The sequence below is a fragment of the Cotesia typhae genome, unplaced genomic scaffold (genome assembly GCF_013202065.1).
Source record: "Cotesia typhae breed Kobodo isofemale line unplaced genomic scaffold, CoteBio_Ctyphae contig_59, whole genome shotgun sequence".
NCBI lineage: Eukaryota > Metazoa > Arthropoda > Insecta > Hymenoptera > Braconidae > Cotesia > Cotesia typhae.
The window spans coordinates 1,090,544-1,110,431 of NW_027423761.1; the positions used below are offsets into that span (position 1 = coordinate 1,090,544).

Genomic DNA, 19,888 nt, shown 5'->3' on the forward strand with positions numbered 1-19,888 from the left:
ACGGCCATCACTCACACTAATTGAAAAACATTCCAATGCGACTATTGTAAAATTTGTTATATTTCTATTGGAAAGATACAGAGGCAGCACTGGACAATTTTAATCTCTCACTTTTTACAATAGTAATATCGCACTTTTTCTAATCGTAAGTTGGAAAAATTCATGAATAAATAGTAAATTTTCTTCTAAAATATTTGACATTTAATACTAATGAAAGTATAGTCCAGCTTTACAATAATTGTATCGTAAATTTTCCTAGAAATTTTTTTCCGTGTACAACAATTTTTTTCCCTAATTTTTCGTAATATTGTTAGCCTGTATTTCCCTGCAGGCATTAACAATTTAGCCTCAATTAATATCTAAATTTGTCATTAAAGATAAACTTGACTAAAAAAATAATTCGGACGGTCCAGACCAGGACTCGAACCCGGATCTTTTGGATATGCGCGAAAGGCTCTACTTGTTAAGCTATCCGAGAGTTAAGCTGTCATCTAGAAAATATTTGACAATTAATACTAATAAAAGTATAGTCCAGCTTTACAATAGTTGTATCGTAAATTTTCCCAGAATTTTTTTTCCTATAGGAAAGTCCAGAAAGAGGAACATAAACTGAATACAAAAACGTACAAATCATTTATTATTAAAATGTAATAAATTCTCAAGTAATTAAAATCCTGCTTCAAATGGCGTCCTTTATCTTTGGTTATCAACGACGCCATGAGTCATCTTCTAGTCGCGAATTCAATCGTAATCGATAGCTCACACAAGTCTGCACTAGAGCCAACCGAACCCAAAACGGCTTTTAGTCACATCTACTCTCGCAGCAGTCACTACGGGAAACCGTGCGCGATAGTGATCTTAATATCGCTATAACCAGGACCTCTCGGGATGTCTTTGTCATTCTGGGTGTCTCTGTTCTTCGTCGCTTTTGCTCTATCCGGCGGGTAATCTCTTTCAGTATTTGTTTTAAGCCATTATTACAAATTAGTAAAATATATATATTTACACATAACATTTATTTGTTTTTATCTTATCTTGATCAAATTATTTATCGAAATTATCTTTTGTTATGCTGGTGACTTAATTGTTTACTAAAAGTGTAAATTTTTTTGTCTAACAAAAATCATAAGTGCATTAATAGACTGAATGGCCTAGAAGCTGAGATCGTCAACTGGTGTATGAGTAATTTCGACACTTTATAAAGCAGAAGCGAAGGCTCACAGTCGATTCTCTTTTTTCTACTAGTATAGTCGGGATTAATATTTTTAACTAATGCTATGTAGATAGATCGAGTCAAATTCTAAAATAGCTTGCGAAATTGGTTTGAAAACTCTCGTTCTAGTTGTAGTAGTGCCTTAAGCAATTTCTTATGGAAAAACTTTATTTTTTTTTGTATAATTTCACAGAGTACTTTGGAGAATTTACACACTGAAAAAAAAAATTTTTTTTCCACTCACAATATTTCTTATGCTGAGAAAAAAGTTTGGTATTGCTCTACTTACAATACACGGAAAAAAAATATCGCTCTCAGAGCAATATTGTAATGCTATAGTAGCTATCCCCACTCAACCAACTCTAAGAGAGTTACTAGAGCCATCTAGTAGATCGCTCTGGCGGAAATACAGTAGTTGGATAAAATAGCTAAGCCGGTGCGCTGGGAGAGCCATACGGGATTGCTGTGAGGGGTAAATGCCTCGTTGAGGGGTAAAAGTCTCAGATTCTGCGTGCAGTCTTGTTTGTTGACACATTTTATCACCTCCAAAATTAATGTAATTATTTACTAGCAACCTGTAATTCATATGCGACTGTCGAGAGTTATGGATTATGATTAAAAAAAACTTTGGCTTATTAATTTTTTGTTCTTTCCAATAGAGATATTAATAGTTTGGGTAGTTTTTAAATAAAGTTGAAAATAATTAGTGCAATAACAGGATCAAATCCGAATAATTTAATGAAAAATATAGTGGAGCAAATTTATAGATCCAACAAATTATTTAAAACTCCTCCAAAAAATTTCTTAAAAAATTGACCATCAAAAAATATATAAAACCTTGAAAATTCTTAAATTCTTGTGACAATTTTTTTTTAAATGGTCCATGAAAAATAAATAAGTATTATCAAAAACTTGTTAATTTAATATGCAATCTATTTTATAATTTTTAATTACTTATTCTTTTTTATTTATCCGTATAATTTTTCAATAATAATTAATAAAAGATTAAATTGATAGAATAATAAAATTTTTTGTTATTAAATATAAAATATTAAATATTTAAATCGTTTTGTCTGGTAAGAGGGCGCTGTAAGAAAAATGTTGGTTAGCGATTCTAGCCAACTAACAGATCGCTTCAGTAGCCCTAGAGTAGTGCTCTTGTAAAAATACACATTGCTACAGTAAGAATCTACGAGTAGGTATCTAATAGATGGCTTCAGTAACAATATTTTTTTTTTTTCTGAAAATAAAAACCCAAATTTTATTTTCGATCAAATATGTGCAACTGCCGGTCTATTGGTGGCACTTCTACCGAGCGACGCATTATAGTTGTACGGATATACAATAATTATTAGAGGAAGTAATATCGTGCTTACTCAACATATTATTCGGAGCACCAAAGTCTAAAGTAGTAACCAAGCAACAATATCACTGCCAGCTCACCTGTTCAATAATTCAATTCAATCATGCTTTCTCTGTGTCTCAAGAGAGGTGGAGCGTATATCAGACGCATGCTGAAGTTCTCCAACAAGAGTACACAGGATACAATTGTACTTCTGCATTTCAGTTTGTACAATACTATCAACCAGATTCCAGTATTATGAAACAGCTAAATAGATGATAAAATCAGCCAAAGCTTGATGGAGAGATAATTTAATGGAATACTCAATTTAGGTTGAATATTTTACAGCTATTTTGACTTTAATCGTAGATTAAAAACTGGAAGAATGTAAGACTTTTATTACTTTACTGGCCTAGTTAATTAATATACTATTTATGTTAATGAAAATAAAAAATAATTGTTCGCTTTCTCTCAAAAAATGTTATCAATAATCAAGTTGATTGCAGGTCAACAATGAAAACAGTTGAATAATTATTCCGTATAAAGCTTACAGTAGCAAGTTGAGGATTATGATAACCGAAGCGAGAACAATATTTTATAGTAATGAGACTAAGAAGACATTCGCAAAAGCAATGTTATAGACACGACATCATTAGGCTCGGAGTTTCGATGAGAACATAAAGCTCTTGAGAGTTGCACTGCAGAGCGCGATTGCGTGACTTCGATTGAGTTTGATTTAAAATCGAGGTATATTCTTGAGATATTATTCATCGGAGAATTTAGATAAGGTGACAAAGATAGATTTAAAATAAAAAGTTACCGTGATAATGATTAAAAAAATTACCAACAACTTCCCGATTTTCGAAAATCGTCGATTTTCTTAGCGAGAAGTTCAAAATTAGGCCAAAATTTAGAAACCTACCTTTCCATATCGGGTGTGGCGAAATAATGATTTTTTCAAAAAGTTTTTAATCATTTATCGCCATTGAAAAATAATCTTTATAGTTGAGGGTATTGTTCGTTAGTATACGATTTCACAATTAAATTATCCACGTTTGTTAAAACGAATTCGTATGATAGAATTGTTCAAGTAAATAACGTGAGTGTAACAATGATCTGGAATTAACGTATCACCACTATATTTATACACATGAAAATAAAATAAATAAATAAACAAAACAAAAATGCTTAAATTGATTGCAATATGATATTTTATATTGAATGTCATTTCGAACATTCATATACTCTTTATTTTTCAATTTACACAGTATAAATTGTTATTTATGAAATTTTTTGATCACATTCTTTCAATCGTTGAACGAAACAGAAATTTCATTTATTCATTTATTAATTTAAATTTACCAGGATTTACCAGGCGAATTATGAAAAATTTATTATTTAATCAAGAAAATCAACGATATGTTGTTATTTTAACGAAGTACAAAGCGAAATGTTAATTTCAACCAATCAAAAAAAAATAATAGTATTTAAAAGTTATCTACACTCGCGAAGCTTTTACTTAATTCATTGACCAGTGAACTGTACTAGTGAATATAAATTCAGGTCATTCGTTAATTATGTGGTTCATTCCACCCACTTGGTTAATTTTTTATTTCACAACTACTGTGACATTTATGAATGCATGAAATAACTAATTCTTGTATGAATATATTTTGACATTATTACATTATTACTTAATTGAGTTATCATAAATCAATATCTGTAAGCTTAATTTGAATTAAGTACTTATAAATACTGATTTTATTTCAATAAATCAAAATTATCTTGCAGGCAGCGTATAAAAGGTCCGTCTTCGTCGATACTCCAGCTTCTCCTTTGAAAAATTCTCGTTTCTTCAGCTTTGGATAGCAGCGATGCAGTCTTTTTTCAACAGAACTTGTCCAAGTCAATAAATGACCCAGGTTAGTGCAATAGTTGACAAAATCCGAGACAGTTTTTAGTCACATCTGATTCTGCAGGATTGAATAGTCAAAATCATCGATAGTGATCTATGTTTTGGAACTGCACTGAAAAAAATTAGGAAAACGGTTGACCCTAAGGTCATCCCTGCAACTTTCCACCAATTCTGTGCCTATGCTTAAAATTGCACTTATGACGCTTTTGAGCTTTTCGAGCTCAAAAATACAATTTGTGTTATTTTGAGCTCTCCGAGCTCAAACACTATAAAACACTATTTTTCAAATTTTTAAACTGCAATAACTTTTGAATGAATGAACCTATTTATACGTGCACGGAAAAAAATGTCTGGGAAAATTTACGATACAACTATTGTAAAGCTGGACTATACTTTCATCAGTATTAATTGTCGAATATTTTCTAGATGATAGCTTAACTCTAGGATAGCTTAACAAGTAGAGCCTTTGGCGCATATCCAAAAGATCCAGGTTCGAGTCCTGGTCTGGGCCGTCCGAATTATTTTTTTAGTCAAGTTTATCTTTAATGACAAATTTAGATATTAATTGAGGCTAAATTGTTAATGCCTGCAGGGAAATACAGGCTAACAATATTACGAAAAATTAGAGAAAAAAATTGTTGTACACGGAAAAAAATTTCTAGGAAAATTTGCGATACAACTATTGTAAAGCTGGACTATACTTTCATTAGTATTAATTGTCAAATATTTTAGAAGAAAATTTACTATTTATTCATGAAATTTTACAACTTACGATTAGAAAAAGTGCGATATTACTATTGTAAAAAGTGAGAGATTAAAATTGTCCAGTGCTGCCTCTGTATCTTTCCAATAGAAGTATAACAAATTTTAGAATAGTCGCATTGGAATGTTTTTCAATTAGTGTGAGTGATGACCGTGCACAGCGCTAGACTCCGAGTTTATCTAAATGTTGAAGGACTTTGATAGTAGTTTACTTCGGATAGCGTAGAGGGAGAGTCCCTGGCTGCCAACCAAAGAGTTCTAGGTTCGATTCCCGGATAGGACGAAAAATTTCGATTTCTTTTTTCGGTTACTGTAAAAGTAGCAATTAGTCCAACCTCCTATCTCTCTCTCTCTCTCCTAAAACTTCTTTTAAAAAAACCGACTATCAATTTTTACAACAGTTGAATTGGAAAGTTCACAAACACATATTGTATAGTTAGCTCTATAGTATTGGACTTTTTGAGTCTCTCGCTGGTCTTGTTTGTTGGATAAAATTTCCAATAATAGATTGTAAAAATTACTAAATGAGAAGTATAGTCCACCGTTACTATTTTATGAAATAAAAATTACGGTGGTAAAATAATAAAAATTCCTTCAATTTCTTCCGGCGGGTAATAAGGCCTAGCTAAGGGAGATTTTGAAAATAAATTGAAAATATTGCAATTTATCATTAATTGTCAATAAATATCATATAAAAAAACGGATCGTAAAAATGTTTTTCATTTTTTTTTTATATTACTTTGAAAAATGCGTCAAATTTAGGTTTCTAAACCAGATTACCCCCTTAATAAGTTCAGCAATCATTTTAACTTCTGACAGTATGCATTTTATGTTTATTCCATGCATAATTTAATTGTCAGATTCAAATTAAGATGACTTAATATTCAATATTAAATCTGAGATGATTTAATAATTTCTTTTCTATAATTATAATTATAATCAATTCAATTTAATATAATTAGTTAATTAAGCTATGTACTATTTAAACACGATTTCTGCTTAATATTAAAAACTAATAAAAAAATTCAAACAAAATATAGTTGTCTAGGAGATGGAATCTGGAATTCTGTATATTTTAGAGAATATATAAAGAAATAAACATATAAAATAACTGACGGATAACATGTTCTGTGCATTTCACTATTTATTCTCTACTTTTTTTAATTATCTTGAGACACTTTCAATCAAGTTGACGTTGCAATCACAGTGCAATTTTGTGTAATTCCTGATGTCTTGAAATGCTACATCAGACTTTTTCTTGTATATTTTATGCATATTAGACATGAGAAAAAAATAAAAAGATAAATTTTTACATTTCACGAGTATTTCAGTTCAACAATAGAAAAGAAAAATCAATTTGAATGCGGCATAAGGTAAAAGCTGCGGTTTAATATCTCATACCATTCGTTGACATTTTTAATTGTTCAAACAGTATATAGAATATGTAATTTAAGTTTCTTTAAATTTATTAAATATAATTAGTAATAACATGCAGTCACTATGTCACTGTCGAGATTTATGGATGATGAATAATAAAACTTTGCCTTAAATTTCGAGTAAAATGCCAAAAATCTCAAAAAAAAGGCAAAACATTGCGAAAAACTAAAAATTACCGGGTCCAAGGGTGTAAATATTTTTTTCCCGTGTTAAAGCGGTGTTAAAATATTTTTCAATGTTGAAGATATTTTACTTTGTGAATATTTTTATTCACTAAATTACTACTATTGGACAGTATATTCATTAATTCATAAAACTATTAATTATTGAAATGGTAGGTGTAAAATTGTATAAATTTTTAAATAAACTTCGTATTACATAGGTAACAATTTAAATAACTACAAACCAAAATTAAAATTTGTTCTGGATGATACTGATAGACTTTTTATATTTTTTTATGTCATACATTTTTTTCTTAACTTTTATAGGCACAATTTTGTTTATTTCACTAAAAACCATAAAAATTACACCAGCCCACAAAAAAAAGTGGTCTGTACTTTTGACCGGACCTACCTATCTTTATTTTGACGCGCTGAATTCTAATCTGAAGTCAGTTTTGCCCGTACACCCTCAAAATTTGGAATAAAATGGAAAAAACCTCCAAAAAAGGCAAAAATTGCGAAAAACTAGTCACAGCGATGAATAAATTTTGTGGACTCGTATCAAGTATGATTTTTATGTATGTCAATTCACTGAATCTGAATTTAAACGTTCAGTAGCCCCTTGAGCCGTTAAAATTTGAAAAAATTGGAAAAAACCCAAAAAATCTGCAAGAAATCATGAAAAATCGAAATTATCGAGATGAAAAAAATTTTTTGGATTCAGATTGAGTATGATTTTTATGTACTTTGTTCCACTGAATTTGAATCTGAAGTTTTCTTAGTGGGCCGGTGTAATGAATACTACTTTAATAAATTTTCTATTTATTTTCTTGATTTAAAAACTAAGTTTTATTATGTTTTATAGATTTTATAATCTTGATATTTTAAATAGACTGTTTACTCCGTTTTTACACCGATTTAATACCGAAAAAGTACACCGTTACGCCGGTGTTATTTTATTTTAACACCACACTTTTTAAAATTGTGGTCGTTCATAAAAATTTTGTAAAAATCTTATAGAGAGCATGGAAGTAACTCCAAGCTTAATAAATTGTTCTATTCTTATGAGACCTCTCTACCGCACACATATTATGGTGAAAAGTAGAATTTGAAAGTTAAGCGCTGGAAGCTTAAGCTGAGTGCATTTTCAACCACAACTTGGCAAACATGAATGTATTTTATATCAGAGAAGAAGGGTTAAATTAATCCTGTTCTATTTTCATCTATGAAAACATATACTTCATTTTGCCACAATCCTGAAAGAACTTTTTCTTTTTATTTGGTTTTGGAAATTTTCTCCGTAAATAAATGACAGAAAAAAATAATAAAACTTTTTAAATTATAAGAATTGAATTGTACTTCTATTAGATTTAATACCGAGAGACACTATTGAAAAATTCAAATAATTAAACGTTTTTCTGCTCGTTGATCTAACCTTGCTTTTGTGTAATTATAGAATTACAAGTATTGTTAGATTCAAATTTAGCCAACTATCTACGCTTATGTGAAGCACACTGAAGGTAAATTCTGAATGAAAAAGGGTAGAAAGAGACATGGAAATCAAGAGTAAGAGAACAAAGAGACAAATGATGCCGGTGGCTGTAATCTTACTTGTACCGCAACCCCTGCAGAAATGTTTCAAAGTACCTATGCGGATATACCCAAGTTGCAATTCGGACTCTGCACCAAGTAGAATTACACTATCTTCCTCTCTTTATACTCCTATTGAACTATGCATGTATACATGTACAACTTGTTCTTTATAATGTACTCGTAAGGGTGTGTATATAGTATTTTCGAACTCTGAAGTAATGCCACTGTATATATTCGCGGAGCAATTTGCTCAAGTTTTAAATTACTTTTCACTTGTTAGTTATTCATTCATCCTAAAATTCAATAGACATTTTTATACTTTTAAATGTTGTTAAAAAAAAAGTTTCTTAATAAGATAATTTTCAAAATTTGTGTTTATTGTTTGAATAACGTTGACATGTTCTGAAATAGTTAGAAGTCACTTTTGTTTTTATTTCTTGAAAAAAAATTAGGAAAACGGTTGTTCCTGAAGGCCATCCCTGCAACTTCCCGCTCGAAATTGCTCTTATTATGTTTTTGAGCTCTTCGAGCTCAAAAATATAATTTTTATGTAATTTTGAGCTCTCCGAGCTCAAAAGTCTGATAGAAGTTTACTAAAACACAATTTTTTTGAATTTTCAAACCGCAATAACTTTTGAATGAATGAACCGATTTTCACGCGGTTGGCGGCATTTGACGCAGTTTTTTAAATTCTATGATACATTTTCAAACACAAATTGATAAGACCGGAAGTTTCGGTGTAATTCGAAAAAAACGCTTTTATTCGATTTCTTTCGTCAACGATAACTCACGAACGAATCAACCGATTTTGACCGGCTTGGTGGCGATCGACGTGGTTTTTCGATGTTAAGAGCTGAGTAGTCTTTGGAATTGATCGATCGAGCCGTTTAAAAGTTATTAAAAAAACTTGATTTGAAAAAATTTTTTTCGTAGTTTTTTTAAGATTCCTCAAAATCTAACAGTCGGAACCAGTCGAAATTGTATTCAAAATCTAAGTTTGGTCAAGCCCTTTCAAATGACACCAACCGCGATCAAATCGGTCAAGCCGTTCAAAAGTTATGAGAGGTTTACATACATACACTCATACATACATACATACATACATACAGACATACAGACAAAATCGCGGGAATAGTCAGGGAAGCTTCCTAGGACCTCAAAACGTCAAGATCTGATGAAAACTCGATTTTCGGAAAACAGGGTAAAAATAATAATTTCCCGATTTTTGAAAATTTTAAATTTTTTTAGCGGGAATTTAAAAAAGTAATTAAACGATTGATGAATTTTTTCCCAATTTAAACAGATTACTTTTCAAAACTTTACGTTGAATAAAACACTAACTAAGACTTGAATATTAAAGTCCGAGTTGTTGAAGTTTTTACGCATTGCATAGTACACACAGTAAAAAAAATTAACTTGAATCAAGTAAATTTTAAATAAAAAAGGTTTAAGCTTGTGAATTACGAATACTAAATGCCCGTATTAAACACTCCGACATAAACTTTTTGCTTTGATATAACTACTTTATTATTTTTTTATAAGGATTATATTTTTTTCCTCAGTTTTTTTTAGAAAGCCGATGAGGGCTGCAGACGCCGGATCGTTAGATATACATGATCGTATATCTGTAATAAAATATGCCGGGCTGCATCTTTGGTTACATCCCTGGATCTATATTATGCGCATGTATTCTAGTGTATATTTTGGCTAAATTAAAATATATCTAGGAAAATATAATTAATAATTATTATAAATATGTTAATATTAATAGTATGATATGCATACGTGATTATTTTCCTATAATGTAATATATACAAGCATGCTTTGCTCCCAAAATACATTTTTCATTGGCTTTGGATCAAAATACAATCTGGGAGTTATTTTGAGCTCTTCGAGCTCAAAAAGATTGTTTTTCTATGGTTTTGAGCTCAAAAATCTGATAAAAGTTTCATAAAACACTATTTAGTGAATTTTCAAACTGCAATAACTTTTGAATTAATCAACCGATTTTTATAAAGTTGGTGATTATCGACGCAGTTTTTCAAGCCTCATATAGAATCTTTAAGTTTGAATTGATCGAAATAGGAATTTTGAAGTAATTTTGAAAAAACGCATTTTTTGGTTTTCTGTCGTTCACTATATCTCTTGAACGAATCAACCAATTTTGACCAAATTGGCAGCGATCCACGTGGTTTTTCAAGGTTAATAACTGATCAGTTTTTGGAATTGATCGATAAAGCCGTTTAAAAGTTATTCCAAAAAAACCAAATTCCAAAAAAATTTTTTTCTTAGTTTTTTTGAGATTTTTCAAAATCTATCAGAATCTGTTCAAAATCACAAGAGATCTAACTCTTTAGAACGCCATTTGGTAGGTTTCGATCAGTTAAGTCGTTCAAAAATTATAAGCCAGGTTTCATGATTTTCCATCCAAAAATTACTTGATCAAAAAGCGTCCTAGCATTTCATTCAAAATTTAAGTATTCACCTGTCTTACCTGCCACATGTTCTTGAGGCTGATAGTTGAAGCAATTTTGAAGTTAATAAAAAGCCACGGTTTCAAAATATGGTTTACGTACAAAATATGGTATACAATCATCCGAAAGTTGAACTTAAATTGTTTTCAAACAGTTTTTCTTTCAAGTAGCAATATAAAATGATTTCATCGAAATTATGAGATTTATATTTAGAGAGTTTCCACTTTTATTTTCCTATAAGTGCAATATGGTTGTGATAGCGGTAGTATCTTAAGACCACAAAATTGGTTATGTCTTGACGTATTGAAAACCGCTTTGCGTTATGAACCCTTTATCAGTATACATTTTTTTATCAGCAGTGTAAAAAATTGAAAAAAAGATTTCAATTGAAACTTAGCTCAATTATTCATCAGAAATTAATTTTCATTATCATCAAAACAGTTATATTAATAAATACATTCAGTACACTGACTTGACAATCAAGTACCTTCTATGAAAATTAAACAATTTTATGTGAATCCAGCAGGTAGGAGAGAATTAGGTGCAGAAATCTCATATTGAGAAACTACGTAAATTACGAAAATACATATGGATTACATAACAAGACAGGGTGCTCGACATATTTGCCATATTCTCTATCTTCTAAGATCCTTCAACTTAGTGTATCACATCTAATTTAACTTGCGGTTGTTGTAACAAGATGAATACGTAAGAAAACAAGATTGTGTGTGTGTGTGTGTGTTTACGGTAGTGAATGTTCGAATCATATGCACGGAAATTTGAATATCTGCATATAATAACTATGAAATTGTCTTCTCTGTTCTTGATTACCTTTGAATACGTCGTTTGAAGTAAATTATTAACATTTCTATGTTTGAAATTTTTTTTTCTTTCATTTTGTACTGCGAAAAAAAAAATAACATTGAAGATATTCTGTGAAATAACATAAAATATATGACATTTTTTTGAATGCTCGATATTACATTCGTTGAAATAAAATTTAATTTTTTATGAATTTGTTCCGACAGATTTGTCCATTAAATTATTTGTAATACTATTATTTTTTAAATTTATTTAAAAAGTACCAACGTATGTATAGTGTGATTAGAAACATTAAAAATTATTAAGCCAAAGTTTTCTTATTCATAAGCAGTCACATTGCTGTAAGAACGATTGATGATCTTCATTCTCTTAAAGCTATGAATTTCTAACTTAGATGAGCTCATCGTGAATGGACATATATAATCTTGCTGGAGATGACAATCGAATCGTGGTATCATCCCAAGTTTGACTACACTATCCTATTTTCGGACACAAAGCTGCAAAGCAGAAGAGCCCAAGATAAACAAGACAACTTTACAAATCTTATCGTCTAAGTCGAGTCTCTTAGCTGTGAGCCACAGGATAGGAAATTTAATTGAATATGATTAATTAAAGTTGTTAATTATTCAACAACAAATTCCAGATGTACTTATTACAGATTTCGGTATATTTAAACGGTAATGATAACATTGAAATGCGGTTTGAAGACAATATAAGAGCTTTGGTTTTTTAAATGGAGGTTTTCTAAGCAATAATACACGGAAAGAAAATTGGAGGAAAATTACTATTTTACTATCGTAATTTTTATTCCATAAAATAGTAACGGTGGACTATACTTCTCATTTAGTAATTTTTACGATCTACTATTGAAAATTTTATCCAACAAACAAAACCAGCGAGAGACTCAAAAAGTCCAATATTATAGAGCTAATTATACAATATGTGTTTGTAAACTTTACAATTCAACTATTGTAAAAATTGATAGTCGGTTTTTTTTAAAAGAATTTTTAGGGAGAGAGAGAGATAGGAGGTTGGACTAATTGCTACTTTTACAGTAACCGAAAAAAGAAATCGAAATTTTTCGTCCTATCCGGGAATCGAACTCAGAACTCTTTGGTTGGCAGCCCGGGAACTCTCCCTCTACGCTATCCGAAGTAAACTACTACCAAAGTTCTTCAACATTTAGATAAACTCGGAGTTTAGCGCTGTGCACGGCCATCACTCACACTAATTGAAAAACATTCCAATGCGACTATTGTAAAATTTGTTATACTTCTATTGGAAAGATACAGAGGCAGCACTGGACAATTTTAATCTCTCACTTTTTACAATAGTAATATCGTACTTTTTCTAATCGCAAGTTGGAAAATTTCATGAATAAATAGTAAATTTTCTTCTAAAATATTTGACAATTAATACTCATGAAAGTATATTCCAGCTTTACAATAGTTGTATCGTAAATTTTCGTAGAAATTTTTTTCCGTGTACAGCAATTTTTTTCTCTAATTTTTCGTAATATTGTTAGCCTGTATTTCCCTGCAGGCATTAACAATTTAGCCTCAATTAATATCTAAATTTGTCATTAAAGATAAACTTGACTAAAAAAATAATTCGGACGGCCCAGACCAGGACTCGAACCTGAATCTTTTGGGTATGCGCCAAAGGCTCTACTTGTTAAGCTATCCGAGAGTTAAGCCATCATCTCGAAAATATTTGACAATTAATACTAATCAAAGTATAGTCCAGCTTTACAATAGTTATCGTAAATTTTCCCAGAAATTTTTTTCCGTATACCTTAAGGCATGCACATTTGAACTTACCAAACTTTTTATATTATTATGTGAGACCATAATAAAAGATGTTTGAAAAAATATTTCTTATCATGCAGCTTATAAATTTCTTCAGGCAAGAAATAAAATTTTTAACAAATTTATTTCTTATTACCTCGTTGCTCATTTTTTTCAAACGAAAATGTTTTTCTCTGCAGACACAGAAAACATAGTCTCCTCAAATATTCTAAGCTGCATTCTTTATACAATGTTCATACAAACTATAGTAGAAAACGTAAAGCAATATATTTCTCTTATAAACTATGTTTTGTAAATATTTCAACCAAGTACATGGTCTGTTTTCTGTAGCTACATCGAAGATTAATGTCTCCGCTGGTTAAGCTCTGATTGCAGAAAAAAAACAACTAAAACTTTTTCTTGAGTTATTCTAACATATAAGTTAAAATTTTATCAATAAAATATGCAATGAAATTATAGATCAAATGTTTTTGTGTAGCATATTTTATATCTAAATGACACGGTCGCGGTGGCAATTTGTAAATAGGCTAATTCCCGTGTGTACAGGAGCATATATTCTACTCTGATCAATTCGATGCTGCTCTGATTGATTTCACTCCCTTTACCAACACTCGTTTACTACACATATCAATTCACATGTTTGTGACAGAGCGTGATAGAAATCGTATTCACACAAATACGTAATCATTTTCATGAATATCCTATTAAGCGAAACCAATTATGAATTTCATTTATCGACAAATTTATACTTACAGTTTTAATAAATGATACTGTTTTTTTTTTTATTAAATATTTATTGTACCCATCATAAATATTTAAATGTAATTTATCTCTATTTGGAGGCATTAATACATTAATTACCTTTCTTTTAATTACTTATTGCATATAAAATTTTGTGCAATTTTTATTAACCTCTTTGAACTATTTTTCCGAAAATTATACTTATGAAACAGTTTAAAATTTAGTAAAGTCATAGTTGTTGGAAAAAAAATTAAAAAAGTTTTGCTGTAGATCAAAATAGGCCAATAGCCAATTTAAAAGTACAAGTGAGAAAAATCGTAATGACCAAAAAATAAAAAAAATTTTATTTTTGTTATACTCGCTCCAAAAGTTCAACTTTTGAGCACTGGGTGGCGTCCGTAAAGGAATTCTTTTCTAGAGACTACCATATCGTCTTTTTTTTCACGGCCTAGGCCGTGAAGTTTTACCCCCTCCTTTTTTTTACAAACTTTTCGAGTACATCCAGACGAAATTGAGAGAGATTGTAAAAAAAAAGTCACATTCTAGTGTACCGACCAATGATTGTGAGTACATTTTAAACAGTTACTATTGAGTGGTGCTAAGTATTTCTCTGCTGACAGTTTATTATGAAGCGGACCTAATGTTAATAAAATAACAACCACGCCATAAATAAATATTAATAAAAAGATAATTAATTTAAAATTAAGTTTTGTTGCCCTTATGAAACTTGATAAAATTTAAATATGTCATTGTTTGCCTCCTATCCTTCAAAAGTTAAACTTTTGGAGCGATAATAACAAAAAATATGTTATTATTCAGCCGTTAAGTGGCGATTTTGACAACGACTTTTTTTCGATATTCACTTTAATGATTGTGACGCGAATGATCGAAAACGAACGTAAATTTCCGTCCTCGGCTACGCCTCGAACGTTAAAATTGCGCCCGTTTCAAACTTTCCCGCCGCAAATCTTAAGCTCATATCGAAATATCAGAAAAATGTCAGAAAACCGCCACTTCACGGCCTTGTGACGCAAATATCTATTTTTCTTTTAAAAATCAATTATACAATTTTTTTTGTATTTAAAAAATAAATGAGTATTATGAAGAGTGTACAATGATAGAAAAACAATCTTGATTCAAGAAACTTTTTTTCTTCAAAATTTGAACTCTTGAAACTAGATATAGATATATTTATTTCAAGAATTTTTGTCTCTTGGTTCAAGATAGGCGATAACATTGATTCAAGATGTTACCGACTTGTGTTAAGAATGGCTTTTTTTTGAGTCATTAATTTACTTATTTCCAAGAAATAATTTTTTTTCGGTACAACAATTAAAGACTATATAGTTTTTGAAATCTACTTTGATGAATTATTTTAAGTTTTTTAAACGATAATGTTATTTTGGTTGAAATACTAAATGTATCGATTGAATATAATACAGCTCTTAAGCCAAGAAAATCTAAATCAAGACAAGAAATTCTTAAAGCAAAATAATCATTTGTCTTCCAAAATAAATTCTTAAATCAAGAAAATATCTTTTGAGTCAACATAAATTTTCTATCAGTGTACTTTTGAATTTTCTCAACTGGTTAACCGACTGCTTTTTATATAAATCATTTACTAGTTATTAATTCCCCACTTTTTCTTAATGATTTATTCTCCAAAAATGTGTTATTCATTTTCAGCGATAAAAATTCCATGTCTGTGTTATCTCCTCGACTTGAATAAACTTTTTATCGGGTACTTGCATTATATTAGCATCAATTTTTGTGATAACTTCTTTTAAAGCACTCTTATAACAGTCATTAAATTTTTTCATACTGTTATATAGCTGCGTAAATAAACAACGTGACAGTGTCAGGTTACAAGTAACAGTAGTACTTCATGACAGTTTGTCAACCGCATAGACGTTCATAATCCGTTGAGTATTGTGTGCGTAAATTATAGCATAGCTATTCCATGCTTTCAGAGAGCCCAGCTGTACTCTCGTGCAACCTTGTATATATATATCGCAAATATATACGTAGCATATGTGTGAGTGTGTTTGTCCTATGTACTTAGAACCATAGACGATAATCTATTTGACTAGATATCATATACTTAGGAAAATTGATGTCTCTTTCTATCTAATGGTAACCCGGCTCGGAAAAATCTTAATTTTGAATTTAAGTCAAAGTAAATCAAAATCTTCTCAATTTTTTCTTCTCAGTTATTCAAAAAAAAATTAATAGAAGAAATTTCACTGTATAATTTTACAATGAAAATTGTAAAAATAAAAAAAAGATTTAAAAATTTTTATGAAATTATTGTAATATAAATTACAATATTTCTTTATGATTTTACATACAATTATGCCGAATCAGATCACAAATTTTTGGAAAATTAAAAAGCTTTTTCCTAAAAATTGACGAACGGTTCTGTAATATAACAATGTGTGTTAGGTTTATACATGAAGATTGTAAAATTACAATACATCTTAGTACACGGAAAAAAAAAATATCTCAGAGCAATATTGTAATGCTATAGTAGCTATCCCCACTCAACCAACTCTAAGAGAGTTACTAGAGCCATCTAGTAGATCGCTCTGGCAGGAATACAGTAGCTGGCTAAAATAGCTAAACCGGTGCGCTGGGAGAGCCATACGGGATTGCTGTCAGGGGTTAATGCCTCGTTAAAGTCTCAGATTCTGCGCGCAGTCTTGTTTGTTGACATATTTTATAACCTCCAAAATTAATATAATTATTTACTAGCAACCTGTAATTCATATGCGACTGTCGAGAGTTATGGATTATGATTAAAAAAAACTTTGGCTTATTAATTTTTTGTTCTTTCCAATAGAGATATTAATAGTTTGGGTAGTTTTTAAATAAAGTTGAAAATAATTAGTGCAATGACAGGATCAAATCCGAATAATTTAATGAAAAATGTGGTGGAGCAAATTTATAGATCCAACAAATTATTTAAAACTCCTCCGAAAAATTTCGTAAAAAATTGACCATCAAAAAATATATAAAACTTTAAAAATTCTTAAATTCTTGTGACAATTTTTTTTTAAATGGTCCATGAAAAATAAATAAGTATTATTAAAAACTTGTTAATTTAATATGTAATCTATTTTATAATTTTTAATTACTTATTCGTTTTTATTTATCCGTATAATTTTTCAATAATAATTAACAAAAGATTAAATTGATAGAATAATAAAATTTTTTGTTATTAAATATAAAATATTAAATATTTAAATCGTTTTGTCCGGTAAAAGGGTGCTGTAAAAAAAATGTTGGTTAGCGATTCTAGCCAACTAACAAATCGCTCCAATAGCCCTACAGTAGTGCTCTTGTAGAAATACACACTGATTTGTAATTTTACTTATTATTTGTTTTGTAATTTTACAAAAATTTAATTTTTTTTCGACCTGTTAATAAACTCTCCCCTTTGAACCAAAATTAAAATTTTGTAAAGTAATTTTTTGTTTAATAAATTAAACAATTCGTGACGAATAAAAAATGAAAGTAAAGAAATGAAACGACGCACTTTCCGGCGCCTGCATAATCTATGGAGGGAAATATATATAAAACGTGGCGTCGCGACTTATTTTCGTGGCGCCGAAAAAGTCTGCCCTTTCACATTACGAAATGGCCTCATAAATACGCTCTCCCTTATATTTTATTCTTATTCCCTCCACTGGGAAAAAACTTTGTTCTGAAACGTTAAATCTGTGTGCGTTAGTTCCTGAATCGTTTTGTTGAAATCTATGTTTCCACATATGCCTCAATGTTTTCTTTTCATGACGTTCGGAAATGAATTTAAAAATAAAAAGTTTTAAAAAATATGCATTATTTGCGCTTTATTATGCAAACAAAGCCATTCGAAAGTATGAGTGCATATACACTTAGAATACTTAAAAAACCGCTGCCCTAAACTTGAAAATCTATCTCGCAGAGTTACGTGATGAATTGTCACATATGACGAGTTGTCACATAGTTGTCCTCTATTGAGAAGAGCATTGTGTTTAGTTGACAGGAAATGTAAGTGATATTACTCTCGAGTTTATAAAGCAGATATTATATTGAGTTAAGTATAAAAGTATGGCTAACAGAGATGGAAAGGGTTCTCGTGAGACAAGTTCAGTAAATTGCCTGCTTTATTTTATAATATGAAACTGAATAATATCCTCTTTTTTTAAATTGGTTTGTTTAATGCTGAAATACGATTTATGTGTGACGGAGAAATAATACATTTAAATGATTTAGGTGCGTTAATAAAATGGATTGTAGGTGAAAAAAATATTAGTTGAAGGAAATATATTATTTCAGTATATTCATGAATGCCTACTGTGCTAGGTTTGAATAAATGCGACTCAAAAATGAGTTATAATTTTTATGGACTACAATGGTCGACACTAATTTCTGAATAAGCTTTTAAAGATTTAATTTTTATCTCTTACGCGACTTAAAAAATGAAAAATGGTTTTTGCCATTTTATTAATCTTTTTGATCGAAAAATAAAGATTTTTGAGAAAAAAATTAGAAAAACAGTGCACGGAAAAAAATAAATAGTAAATGCAACATGATGCAGTCTTGGTGAATGAACATGATGAAATCATGTTGCAGTAACATGACAATCATGTTGCTGCCACATGATTATCATGTAGCCTAAACATGATAAATCATGTTGCTGTCGTGTAATTTTTTCATATTACCGCAACATGATTGTCTTGTCACCGAAACATGACAAATCATGTTTCTGCCACATGATTTTATCATGTTGCATTTACTATTTATTTTTTTCCATGTACATTATATTCTAAGGTTCTATTATCAACATCGACACTATAGTAATCCTTCTAACAGCACTACGACAAAAATCTAACCTACGTCATCATTAAATTTGATATCAGTTGTCTATATCAATGTTCTCAAGTACATTGTCCTCATTGCCGAAGACATTATTAAAACTAACTTTATTTTTATCAAACTAACTATTAATTTATAGCAATAAGAAATATTACTAAGTAATACTAATCAATATAATTTTTAATATATTTCTGTTGCAGTTTTGTGAAATTTATCTAAATGATTGATGTATCAATTCAACGAAACGAGATTACTTCATTTCTACGGCGACAAGGACCACAGCGACGGTTTATTTGAGTCTAATGTACGCATAAATTAATTGATAATAAATTTAGACTGATGAATAATAAATAAGAGTTAAATTATATCTTATGATTACTACTCGTCCTTTATTCGGTACTATTATTTTTAAACTCCATCGTGTATAGTCAAATAAATTATTGTGCGATGATTGGTGGCTAAAATAATAACATTTGGGTAGTTTTTCGTTGGAATAAATGTCGTCATTTCGATTAGATTTACAGAATTCGATATATTTTTTCCGGAGACAGAATTATTTAAAATACGCTTCGATTGTCAACAATTTATTATAATATACATTTTGGCATTATGTCATTTAGTGTATCGACATAAAAATAGTATTTCAAAATTTCAACTCATCCCATCAATTACAATTTATAAAATAAATATAATTATTATATTTTACGTTACTTTAACGTCGCTTCAGTAAATTTGTGTCACTTTTTATGATTTTATTGTCTCT

General features: G+C 29.8%; 1 protein-coding gene across 1 annotated transcript in view; it reads left to right on the top strand.

Annotated features, from left to right (window-relative positions):
* Kek5 (leucine-rich repeat, immunoglobulin-like domain-containing kekkon 5 protein) overlaps nucleotides 1–19,888 on the top strand; it is a 101,231-nt gene that overhangs the window by 30,140 nt on the left and 51,203 nt on the right. Inside the window, exon 2 of the mRNA XM_074250617.1 lies at nucleotides 19,326–19,429. The gene's annotated coding sequence lies outside the window, so the exon portion shown is untranslated. The remainder of the gene's footprint in view (nucleotides 1–19,325; nucleotides 19,430–19,888) is intronic.